Here is a 12,686-nt window from a genome sequence, read left to right as displayed (position 1 = left end):
TACAGTTTGAATACCCTGCCACATGTACCTCACGTTGCTGGTATCCTATAGGTGTCCGTGCACATCCATGCTTTGCCTTCCTGATTGCACAAGAGTTAACTTTTTGCTCATCTTAATGCCAAAGTCACGCAACCTAATTCCTCCTTTTTCCACAAAGGATATTCTGACATCAGAGCAAGTCCAGAAGAGGCTCAATGGGTTGATCCTGGAATGAGAGGTTTGTCCAACTGCAACCAGTTAAAGACATTTTTATTAATAGTCTTTGGAATTTATAAGATATGAACAGTGATCTTTTTGAAACAAAGAAGAATTGAAATTGGGCAATACCAGATACATTTGAAGGCATTTCCACTATGGAGATCTCAAAGAAGAGGGCAGTCATTTGAAAAACAGAAATGTGCAAGACGTTCTCAGAAGTAGGCAAAATGGTGGAATTTTCTAGCTTTTCGAAGAATGGAGATTAAATCATTGCAAGTTATTTAAAGAAAAAGTTAATAAGTTTATGAAGACTCAGAATTGGAACAGAACAGATTAGGTTGGGGCAGGTAAACCATTACAATGTTGAATGACAGGGCAAGTTTGAGGGGTGAAGTGACCTACTCATGCATCTATTGGCACTTGGTTGGTATGCCAAAGGGCCTGTTTTTGTGCTGTCGTTCTTTACTTCAGTATCTGTGGATAGAGAAATAGCTAACTTTTAGGAAGACTTTATTACAACAGACAACGGGTTTTCAGCCTGAAAATGTTCATTCCTTTCCTCTTCCCTCAGATGTTACCCAATCTGCTGAGTGTTGAGCAACATCTTGCATTTATTTCATCCCTTTTAAATATCATGCATTGAGACCAGTGCAAATTAAACAAGTACTGGAAAAGTTACAGCCTCACTGTAAGTCTGCCAAGAGATATCTAATCCTCTGCTGTTGGAAACTAAAATGTGCTTTTAAATAGAGCCTTTCCATTCATTATAATATTGTATTCTTCTACAGTTCACTATTTAAAAAGAAAATCTAAGTTTTGGAAGTATTTCCACATATGTACTTGCCATGGAAGTCAATTTGTTAGCTTTAATAATACTTTCCAAACAACTGAATAAAAATCATACAAAATTTATGGACTTGTATGATCAAGAAATCTGCAGAACATGATTGCATCATAGATACCGTGTCCATTGCTCTATTTGCACATTTTAATGATCCAATACAGATAAAATGAACCCCAGCAAAGAGAGAGGTTGGTCAATTATCACCAATGGAGTTTAACCTCAAAATGTGTTTTCAAAAATGTTGCATTGAAATTGCACTGAAGAGTAAAATTGGAAATTGTTATAAGAGAGCCATATTTGCTACCATTATGGAAAGCAATAAAATCAAAGCATTGTTTCTTAATCACAATTTGAAAGTTTAGTCCAGTAAAACCTCTGGTATCTGGCACCTATGGGATTAGTAGATGCCAGATAAGTGAATTTTGTGGATGCTTGAGATTGCAAACTAACAGCAAGCCATACCAGTTTTAAATTTCCATATTTTTTACCCATTAACTTTCCTTTTTTTTTGCCGGTTGCTTGAATTCCAGATAACAGGGCTTCTACTGTATTACATTTAATATACCACAGCAGTAACACCAACTTTTTGAAAATATTTGCCCCATTGTGAGCTGAAGTTTCACACTATCAGTAATATACTAAGTATTAAAATTAACCAACAAATTCTGGAAAACCTGTCTCAATTTGAATATCACAAGTTTGGAATGAGACTTTTGACAATTTATCTTCCAGATTTATTCAGGTAGAAAACAATAGCTTAGAACAAGAAAATGACCTCCATTCAAGGGAGAATCCAAGTTAAACCAACAAGAATAAACATAAGTAACATTTCTCAAGAGGCATGGATGTGTTTGGCAGCTTTGCACTTCAGGAGTTACTTACATGATTCATCTTTATCTGGCAGCATTTCAGACTACAGAGCTGTTCAGTTTTCAAAGATGTTAGGCCATTTTCTCTTTTGTTAATTAGTGTAGCAAAAGACTCAATGTGCTGGACAAACCAACAGCCAGTTTTTAAATTTCACTTTGAATTGTTGAAGTGACAACTACCCAGAAGTGGCCAAATTCAATACTAATCCTGGTTGCAGCATTGTATAAAACCCTCATTTGGGCCCCCAAAGTTAACATATTTGTTCCAGAAAGCATATGGTGAGGATAACAGTGGCTAGAAATCATGTTTAAAGCCTCTGAACTACTCATTTTAACTTCAAATGCTTGCAACAATTCTTTTTGCTATTTGCTAATATTACCAAACCTAAATTGAGTAGAATTATTTTAAAAAATCATTGTTTTGAAACTTTCACCAGCTTCTTTCACCGAGCATCAATGAGAAAAGCATTTTCTGTTTAGTGTCCTTCCTGCTGTTTCTCTTAGCCCCTTTATGTTCAAATTAGATTTTCCCAGGCTACCTTCTGTAGAACATGGAACACTAAACCACAGAACAGGCCCTTCAGCCCTCGATGTTGTACTGACCCATATATTCCTTCCTAAAAAAGTAATACCTCATAACCCTCTACTTTTCTTTCATCCATGTTCCTGTCAGAGAGTCTCTTAAATGACCCTAATGTTTCAACCTCTACCACCATCCCTGGCAAGGCATTCCAGGTATCCACAACACTAAAAAAGCCTTACCTCGGATGTCTCCCCTAACTTTATACACATGTCCTCTGGTGTTTGCCTTTCTTGCCCTGGGAAAAGACACTGGTTGTCCACCCTGTCTATGCCTCGATTAAGTCTCCTCTTATCCCTCTTTGTTCTAAAGAGAAAAGTCCCAGCTCTGCTAACCTTGCCTAATAAGACTAATTTTCTAATTCAGATAACTTCTTGATAGAGCTCCTCTGCACCCTCATCCTTTCTGTAATGAGGTGACCAGAGCAGAACACAATACTCTAAGTGTGGTCTTACCAGAAATTTGTAGAGTTGGAACATGACCTCATTACTCTTGAACCTTATTAATGAACCCAAGCTTCCAATAGACCTTCTTATCTATCCTATCAACATCTGCGACAACTTTGGGGAATGCATGGATTTGGACCCCAAGGTCCCTCTGTTCATCCACACTCTTAAGTAAATGACCATTAACACTGTACTCAGCCTTCTGGTTTGTCCTTCAAAAATGCATCACCTCACATTTATCCAGATTGAACTCCATCTACCATTTTTTTTCCCACACAACTCTCCATCCTGCCTATATCCTCTTGTAACCTTCAACTCCATCCACAACTCCTCCTTTCTTCATGTCATCCACAAACTTACTGACCCATCCTTCTACTTCTTCATCCAGGTCACACACAAATATATATAAAAGAGCAAAGGTCCCAGAACAGATCATTTCAGAACTCCTCTAGTCACTGACCTCCAGGCAGAATACTTTCCTTCAACTACTACTCTCTGCTTTCTACCTGCAAGCCAATTTTTTTTATCCACTTAGCCAAGGTTTAATGGATCCTTATGCCTCATGATTTTGTGAACGAATATCTCATGGGGTACCTTGCCAAATGACTTGCTAAAATCCATATAGACCACATCTACTGTCCTAACCTCATCATTTTCTTTTGTTATCTCCTCAAAAAAACTAAATTAGGCTCATAAGGCATGACTTTCTCTTCACAAAACCATGCTGACTAGCGTCAAGTAAAAATGCACATAGATCCTATCCTTAAGAATCCTAATAGTTTACACACCACTGATGTAAGACTCAATGGTCTACAACTGCCAGCATTCTCCCAATTACCATTTTTTAAAAAGACTACATTTGCAATTCTCCAATGCTCCAGCACCTCCCCTGTGGTCAAAGAGAATCCAAAAATCATATCTACAGCTCCAGCTATCTCTTCTCTCTCTTCCCACAGCAATCTTGGGTTTATCATATCCAGCTCTGGAGACTTATCAATCTTGATGTCTTTGAGAAGATCCAACACTTCCTCTTCCTTAATCTTCACATTGTCCAGCACACAGGCCTGTTCAATTCCAACCTTTTCTTGTGAATACTGAAGCAAAGTATTCATTTGGTACCTCCCCAAACTCCTCCACCTCCAAGCACATGTTGCCTCCTTTATCCTTTAATAACCCCACCTTCATTCTCATCATCCTTCACATAGAACATCTTGGCGTTCTCCTTAATTCTACATGCCAAGGCCTTCTCATGCCCCCTTCAAGCTCTCCCAAGTCCTTTCTTAAGCTCCTTCCTGGTTACCATATACTTCTCACAAGCCCCTCCTGTGTCCTGCTTCTTATATCTAATGTACACTTCCTTCTTTCTCTCAATGAACTGGCTCACCTGCCTCATCAACCACATTTCCCTTTTCCCTGTCCAAGTGGGACAAACCTATCCTGAACTCAATACAAATGGTCCCCAAAATTCCTCCACATTAGTTCTGTGCTTTCACTCGAACATCTGTTTCAAATTTATTCTTACTAGTTCCTGCCTCATCTCATCATAATTAGCCCTTACCCAATTAAACACTTTCCCATTTTGTCTGCTTTTATCCTTATCCATAGCTATATTAAAGCTCAAGGAGTTGTGGTCACTCTCACCAAAATGCTCCCCCATCAAGAAGTCCACCACTTGACCACATTTATTACCCAGAAGTAGATCCAGTGTGGCCTCTCCTCTCATCAACTCATCCATACTGTATGAGGAATCCTTCCTGAACATACCTGACAAATATAGCCCCATCTCTCCCTCTTGCAGTCAGGAGGTTCCAGCTAAAATTAAGGAAGTTGAAATTATCCATAACTACAACCCTGTATTGTCTGCACCATTTCCAAATCTGCCTGCTTAGCTGCTCCTCAGTGCCCCCAAGAGCTATTTGGAGTCATTTAGACTACTCCCAGTACAGTCATTGCTCCATTCCTATTAAAGATGTCCACCCACACTGACCTGGTAGACACTCCCTCTGCAGCATCTTCCCTTTCCATAGTCTCTATAACGACCACAACATCGTAGTTCCACGTACTGATCCATGCTCTAAGTTAATCCCCTTTATTCCTAATACTCCTAGCATCAAAATAGACACATTTCAACCCCTCTAACTGGCTACATTTATGCCTGCCATTTCTCACAAACTCAGAGCATGTAGCATCATGCTTTTGATCTTCTGCCCTATTCTCTGTACTCTCATTCTGGTTCCCACCCCCCTGCTCTCGTAAACCTGCCTACCATGGTCCCCCTCCATTTCAGGTGCAGCCCATCCTTTTTATATAGGTTAGACCTTGCCCAGAAGAGATTCCAATGAACTACAATCCAGAACCTTTGCCCCCGACCAACTCTTCTGCCACACATTCATCTGTCACAACGTCCTAGTCCAACCCTCTCTGGCATGTGGTCCAGGCAGCAAACCTGAGATTACCACCCTTGAGGTCCTGCTTTTTAACTTCTTACCAACTCCCTATACTCTCTCTTCAGGACCTTAACACTACCCCTAACTATGTTATTGGTCCCCACATAGACCACAACATCTGGCTGCTCATTCTCCCCTTCCAGAATGCTGTGAACTCGATCAGAGACATCTCTGTCCTTGGAAGGCAACATACCTTCTGGGAGCCTTGATCTTGCCCACAGAAATTCCTATCCACTCGCTTAACCAATGAGTCCCCAATCACCATAGCTCTCTTCTTCTCCCTCCCCTTCTGAGTCAAGGGTCCAGCCTCTGCCAGACTTCTCTCTGGATCATCGTTTCCCACTCACCCCCAAAAACAGTATACTTATTGTTGAAGGGAACAGACACAGGGGTGCTCTGCATTATCATTGGACAAAACTCCTTTGCCAATAGAGTTTAAATTTATCACAAAATACCAAGTGAGAAAGGTTGTTCTTGAAACTCACCTGCTGGTTATCTCCAACATTACACACAGCGGTATTTAAAAACACAATTTAGAGAGTTTAAGATTGCAATGAAAATGAAGCTCCAAGCAATGGTAACACGATAGCGCAGTTATGGGCTTCAGTCAGAAGTCAAATGGCTTCAGGGAAGAAACTAAGCATGTTGATGCATGCTTTCACATTCAACCCTTCTTCCTGATGGGAAGAGGGAGAAGAGAGCATGTCTGGAGTGTGATGAGTCTATTAGTCATGTTGACTGTCTTTCAGAGACAGTGAGAGATGTACATGGAAGGGCTGGAAAATTTCTGATGTTTTGAGCAGCATTCACTGCATTCTTGTAGCTTCTTCCTATCTTGGGAAGAGCAGTTCCAGCACCTGTAGAGGTTAAGGGTCATGTGATCATGCCAAACTTCCTTAGCCTTCTGAGAAAGTAGACACACCAGTCTGCATTCTTGTCCCTTCCATCAATGTGCTTGGTCATCTCATTGGAGATATTTATTCCTAAACAACTTTATTCTATCCACTTTTAACTTCAGCACTGTTAAAGTGGACAGGGGTTTGGAATCTGCCTCATCATCTTTGTCTTATTGATGCTGAGAGAGAGAGAGAGAGAGAGAGAGAGAGAGAGAGAGAGAGAGAGAAGAGAGAGAAGAGAGAGAAGAGAGAGAAGAGAGAGAAGAGAGAGAAGAGAGAGAAGAGAGAGAAGAGAGAGAAGAGAGAGAAGAGAGAGAAGAGAGAGAAGAGAGAGAAGAGAGAGAAGAGAGAGAAGAGAGAGAAGAGAGAGAAGAGAGAGAGAGAGAGAGAGAGGTTATTATCTGAAGACCACACTAGACTTTTAATTTCTTTCCCAATTCTGTCTCATCATTATTAGATACCCAGCCTACTACTAGGGGGTAGTTGGCAAATTTGAAGATGGAATTGGAATGGTATTTGGCTGTGCAGTCATGGCTGTAGAGGGAGTACATTAGGGGAGTGAGTATACATTCTTGAGGAGCACCAGTGTTGGCAATGATTATGGGAAATGTTGTTACCCATCTTCACATTATGGTTTACTGGATAGGAGATCAAGGATCCAGATTTGTTTGTGGTTGGGGGGGCGGGGGGCTGAGGTCTAGATCCTGAAGGTTGTGAGAGAGTTTGCCAAGGACTATGGGATTGAAGGCAGTGCTGTAGTCTATGAACAGTAATCTAACGTGTCCTTGGAGTCCAGGCATTGGAGCGATAGTGAGATGGCACCTGACATGTATCAGTTTGGCTGGTGGGGAAATTAAAATGATCAAGGCTAGAGCTGATGTAAGCCATGACCAAACCTTTCAAAGCACTTAATGATGGTGAATTTCAAAGCCATTGGTCAGTAGTTGTTTAGGTCTATTATTATGCTTTTGATTCCTGGTATGATGGTGGCTTTCTTCAAGCTTGGGGCTTTAGCCTACGTAGGGAAAGATTAAAGAAATCTGTGAATATGTCTGCCAGTTGATCTACACAGGCTCTCACAACCCATCTGGGGACTCCATTTGGGCCACTAACTTTCACCCACTGGAAGACTACCCAACTTCAGCAGTAACCATATATATGGCATTACTAGCTGTACCTGATAACCATATAACCATTTACAGCACAGAAACAGGCAGTTTGGCCCTACTAGTCCATGCCGAACATCTTCTCTCTACCTAGTCCCACTGACCCGCATTTGGCCCATAACCCTCCACATCTCTCCTGTTCTATACCTATCCAACCTTTCCTTGAATATTAACAACAACCTTGCTTCCACCACCACTGCCGGAAGTTCATTCCATACCCCCATCACCCTCTGGATGAAGAAATCCCTTTATTTTTCCCTTAAATTTTTCCCCTTCTACTCTCAATCCATGCCCTCTTGTTTTAAATCTCCCTCACTCTCAATGGAAAAAGCCTATCCACATTGACTTTCTTTCCCCCTCATAATTTTGAATATCTCTATCAAATCATCCTTCAACCTTCTATGCTCCAGGAATAAAGTCCCAGTCTGCTCAACCTTTGATGTGGATGTCACCTCCCTGCTGGTCCCTGTTCAGTGCAAGCAGAGAATGCATTTAACTCATGGAGAGCTTGGCTCTGTTACTCTCTGTGATGCTGGAATTTGCTTTGTAATCTGTCGCAACATTCATGCTCTGCCATAATTGTTGCTTATATATAACATTTTGATGGGAGTTGAGTTGGTCTTGTACCATCACTTGGCTTTTCTTGTGACCTTGCAGAGATCATACCTGGACTTCTTGTGCAGGCCCAGGTCTCCAGATTTGAACATCACTTGCCTGGCCTTTAGCAGCAAGTCACCTTCCCAGTTCATCCATGGTTTCTGATTGGGGAATACTTTTATCTTCTTGGTCAAGCAATCTTCTACACCCTTACTTCTGAAGTCTGTGGTGTATTCCTCTATCTACTCTATGATATCTCTTCTTATTTTATCCACAAATATATTTCCTGCAACTTTAAACAACTACCCTATCAATTCTCTTCATAACTCTGTTCATCTGAATCATGTCCCTGCTGTCTCCTCTGCTTCCAGGAAAACTAACAAAGCCTGTCTAAAATTCTTGGCAACTCAAGTGCTCCAATCCAGACATCCCCTGGTGATTCTCCTTCTTAACCATATCTTTTCTGAAGCCTGGTAACTGGAACAGCACACTAATATGCCAAACTAATATTTTTACAAAGTTGTAATATGCTATTCTTATATTCTATGCTATAACTGATAAAGGAATACTATATACCTTCTCACCATGCTACCCACGTGGCCGCTTTCAGGAATCTATAGACCTCTGACATACTCTCTTTTCATCAAGGGTTCTATATATATCCCACGCTGATGTGAACTTTAAAATATATCACTTTATACTGAGCAGGATTAAATTCCATCTGCTATTATTCCACATTTTCAGTCTAATCTGCATGAAGCTACATCCCTTGATGCTCATCCCCATGTACTACCAACTCTTTTTTATTGTAAATGCTATTCAAATAAAAATTAAAGAAATTTTAAATAATGAAATTATTATTTCTGCATGGTTAAATTAAAGGTGTGAAATACATAACCAAATAGTACACAAGATTTCATCCAACACTTATAACTAATAATTTATGACAAGTTATGCTCATGTAATTTCAAAACTTGGGAATGCAACTTAGAAGGTTTTCTAGTGTCCTATTACAACAGACTAAGAGCCACAATGTCCTAAACCAATTGCTTTTATCTTCTGTCAAGTGATACAGTTCTTCCTTTGATACAATCCCTCACCCCATTCCATCTGCCCCTTCCTGTCCTCCATTTGGATCTATCTGCCTGAGATGATGAATGCTATAGCAGAGGGGTGGGGGAAGCCGAGGGGTGGGGGAAGCCGAGGGGTGGGGGAAGCCGAGGGGTGGGGGGAAGCCGAGGGGTGGGGGAAGCCGAGGGGTGGGGGAAGCCGAGGGGTGGGGGAAGCCGAGGGGTGGGGGAAGCCGAGGGGTGGGGGAAGCCGAGGGGTGGGGGAAGCCGAGGGGTGGGGGAAGCCGAGGGGTGGGGGAAGCCGAGGGGTGGGGGAAGCCGAGGGGTGGGGGAAGCCGAGGGGTGGGGGAAGCCGAGGGGTGGGGGAAGCCGAGGGGTGGGGGAAGCCGAGGGGTGGGGGAAGCCGAGGGGTGGGGGAAGCCGAGGGGTGGGGGAAGCCGAGGGGTGGGGGAAGCCGAGGGGTGGGGGAAGCCGAGGGGTGGGGGAAGCCGAGGGGTGGGGGAAGCCGAGGGGTGGGGGAAGCCGAGGGGTGGGGGAAGCCGAGGGGTGGGGGAAGCCGAGGGGTGGGGGAAGCCGAGGGGTGGGGGAAGCCGAGGGGTGGGGGAAGCCGAGGGGTGGGGGAAGCCGAGGGGTGGGGGAAGCCGAGGGGTGGGGGAAGCCGAGGGGTGGGGGAAGCCGAGGGGTGGGGGAAGCCGAGGGGTGGGGGAAGCCGAGGGGTGGGGGAAGCCGAGGGGTGGGGGAAGCCGAGGGGTGGGGGAAGCCGAGGGGTGGGGGAAGCCGAGGGGTGGGGGAAGCCGAGGGGTGGGGGAAGCCGAGGGGTGGGGGAAGCCGAGGGGTGGGGGAAGCCGAGGGGTGGGGGAAGCCGAGGGGTGGGGGAAGCCGAGGGGTGGGGGAAGCCGAGGGGTGGGGGAAGCCGAGGGGTGGGGGAAGCCGAGGGGTGGGGGAAGCCGAGGGGTGGGGGAAGCCGAGGGGTGGGGGAAGCCGAGGGGTGGGGGAAGCCGAGGGGTGGGGGAAGCCGAGGGGTGGGGGAAGCCGAGGGGTGGGGGAAGCCGAGGGGTGGGGGAAGCCGAGGGGTGGGGGAAGCCGAGGGGTGGGGGAAGCCGAGGGGTGGGGGAAGCCGAGGGGTGGGGGAAGCCGAGGGGTGGGGGAAGCCGAGGGGTGGGGGAAGCCGAGGGGTGGGGGAAGCCGAGGGGTGGGGGAAGCCGAGGGGTGGGGGAAGCCGAGGGGTGGGGGAAGCCGAGGGGTGGGGGAAGCCGAGGGGTGGGGGAAGCCGAGGGGTGGGGGAAGCCGAGGGGTGGGGGAAGCCGAGGGGTGGGGGAAGCCGAGGGGTGGGGGAAGCCGAGGGGTGGGGGAAGCCGAGGGGTGGGGGAAGCCGAGGGGTGGGGGAAGCCGAGGGGTGGGGGAAGCCGAGGGGTGGGGGAAGCCGAGGGGTGGGGGAAGCCGAGGGGTGGGGGAAGCCGAGGGGTGGGGGAAGCCGAGGGGTGGGGGAAGCCGAGGGGTGGGGGAAGCCGAGGGGTGGGGGAAGCCGAGGGGTGGGGGAAGCCGAGGGGTGGGGGAAGCCGAGGGGTGGGGGAAGCCGAGGGGTGGGGGAAGCCGAGGGGTGGGGGAAGCCGAGGGGTGGGGGAAGCCGAGGGGTGGGGGAAGCCGAGGGGTGGGGGAAGCCGAGGGGTGGGGGAAGCCGAGGGGTGGGGGAAGCCGAGGGGTGGGGGAAGCCGAGGGGTGGGGGAAGCCGAGGGGTGGGGGAAGCCGAGGGGTGGGGGAAGCCGAGGGGTGGGGGAAGCCGAGGGGTGGGGGAAGCCGAGGGGTGGGGGAAGCCGAGGGGTGGGGGAAGCCGAGGGGTGGGGGAAGCCGAGGGGTGGGGGAAGCCGAGGGGTGGGGGAAGCCGAGGGGTGGGGGAAGCCGAGGGGTGGGGGAAGCCGAGGGGTGGGGGAAGCCGAGGGGTGGGGGAGGCCGAGGGGTGGGGGAGGCCGAGGGGTGGGGGAGGCCGAGGGGTGGGGGAGGCCGAGGGGTGGGGGAGGCCGAGGGGTGGGGGAGGCCGAGGGGTGGGGGAGGCCGAGGGGTGGGGGAGGCCGAGGGGTGGGGGAGGCCGAGGGGTGGGGGAGGCCGAGGGGTGGGGGAGGCCGAGGGGTGGGGGAGGCCGAGGGGTGGGGGAGGCCGAGGGGTGGGGGAGGCCGAGGGGTGGGGGAAGCCGAGGGGTGGGGGAAGCCGAGGGGTGGGGGAAGCCGAGGGGTGGGGGAAGCCGAGGGGTGGGGGAAGCCGAGGGGTGGGGGAAGCCGAGGGGTGGGGGAAGCCGAGGGGTGGGGGAAGCCGAGGGGTGGGGGAAGCCGAGGGGTGGGGGAAGCCGAGGGGTGGGGGAAGCCGAGGGGTGGGGGAAGCCGAGGGGTGGGGGAAGCCGAGGGGTGGGGGAAGCCGAGGGGTGGGGGAAGCCGAGGGGTGGGGGAAGCCGAGGGGTGGGGGAAGCCGAGGGGTGGGGGAAGCCGAGGGGTGGGGGAAGCCGAGGGGTGGGGGAAGCCGAGGGGTGGGGGAAGCCGAGGGGTGGGGGAAGCCGAGGGGTGGGGGAAGCCGAGGGGTGGGGAAGCCGAGGGGTGGGGGAAGCCGAGGGGTGGGGGAAGCCGAGGGGTGGGGGAAGCCGAGGGGTGGGGGAAGCCGAGGGGTGGGGGAAGCCGAGGGGTGGGGGAAGCCGAGGGGTGGGGGAAGCCGAGGGGTGGGGGAAGCCGAGGGGTGGGGGAAGCCGAGGGGTGGGGGAAGCCGAGGGGTGGGGGAAGCCGAGGGGTGGGGGAAGCCGAGGGGTGGGGGAAGCCGAGGGGTGGGGGAAGCCGAGGGGTGGGGGAAGCCGAGGGGTGGGGGAAGCCGAGGGGTGGGGGAAGCCGAGGGGTGGGGGAAGCCGAGGGGTGGGGGAAGCCGAGGGGTGGGGGAAGCAGAGGGGTGGGGGAAGCCGAGGGGTGGGGGAAGCAGAGGGGTGGGGGAAGCAGACTGTTTCACAGGGCGGGGGCCCAAAAATTTTGAGTAGATTCCTCAGGGCCATTTCCAAAAAAATGTTGAGAATGGCTGCTATAGACTACTCCAGTAGAGTGATCCCTCTGCTTCCCCCACCCCTCTGCTTCCATCACCCCTCTGCTTCCCCCACCCCTCTGTTTTCACCCCTCTGTTCCAACACCTCAGTACTTCTCTCCTTCTGACTACAAAAAATATTGATGTTACACAAGGTGAAAAGAAAATAAGGCTTTCACTTCCACTGTGCTGTGGCCCCTTTGAGAATAGCTGGTCAAGAATTCTCCAAATAGCCCTCAAAACACTGAAGAGCATACATCTAGTCAAATATTTGAATGGTGCAGAAATAACAGGGTTGTTGTTCAGGGAGACTTCAATTTCCCAAATAGTGATTGGCACCTCCTTACTGCAAGAGGGATTGATGGGGCAGAATTGTCGACGTGTTCAACAAGCATTCCTGACACAATATGTGGTCATGCCAACTAGAGGAGAGCACAGACTAGATCTAGAAATAGGCAATGAGATAGACAGACTTCTCAGTTGGGGACGCATTTTGGTAAAAGTGACCTCAATTTCCTAACC

At 48.9% G+C, this 12,686-nt stretch overlaps 1 protein-coding gene across 3 annotated transcripts in view; it reads right to left on the bottom strand.

Annotated features, from left to right (window-relative positions):
• The window catches only part of fgf2 (fibroblast growth factor 2), an 84,444-nt gene that overhangs the window by 62,477 nt on the left and 9,281 nt on the right, over positions 1-12,686 (bottom strand). The window lies entirely within an intron of this gene.

The sequence above is a fragment of the Narcine bancroftii genome, chromosome 3 (assembly GCF_036971445.1).
Source record: "Narcine bancroftii isolate sNarBan1 chromosome 3, sNarBan1.hap1, whole genome shotgun sequence".
NCBI classification, from domain to species: Eukaryota; Metazoa; Chordata; class Chondrichthyes; order Torpediniformes; family Narcinidae; genus Narcine; species Narcine bancroftii.
The sequence above is the reverse complement of the archived record's forward strand: the minus strand, read 5'-3'. Positions and strand labels throughout refer to the sequence as shown.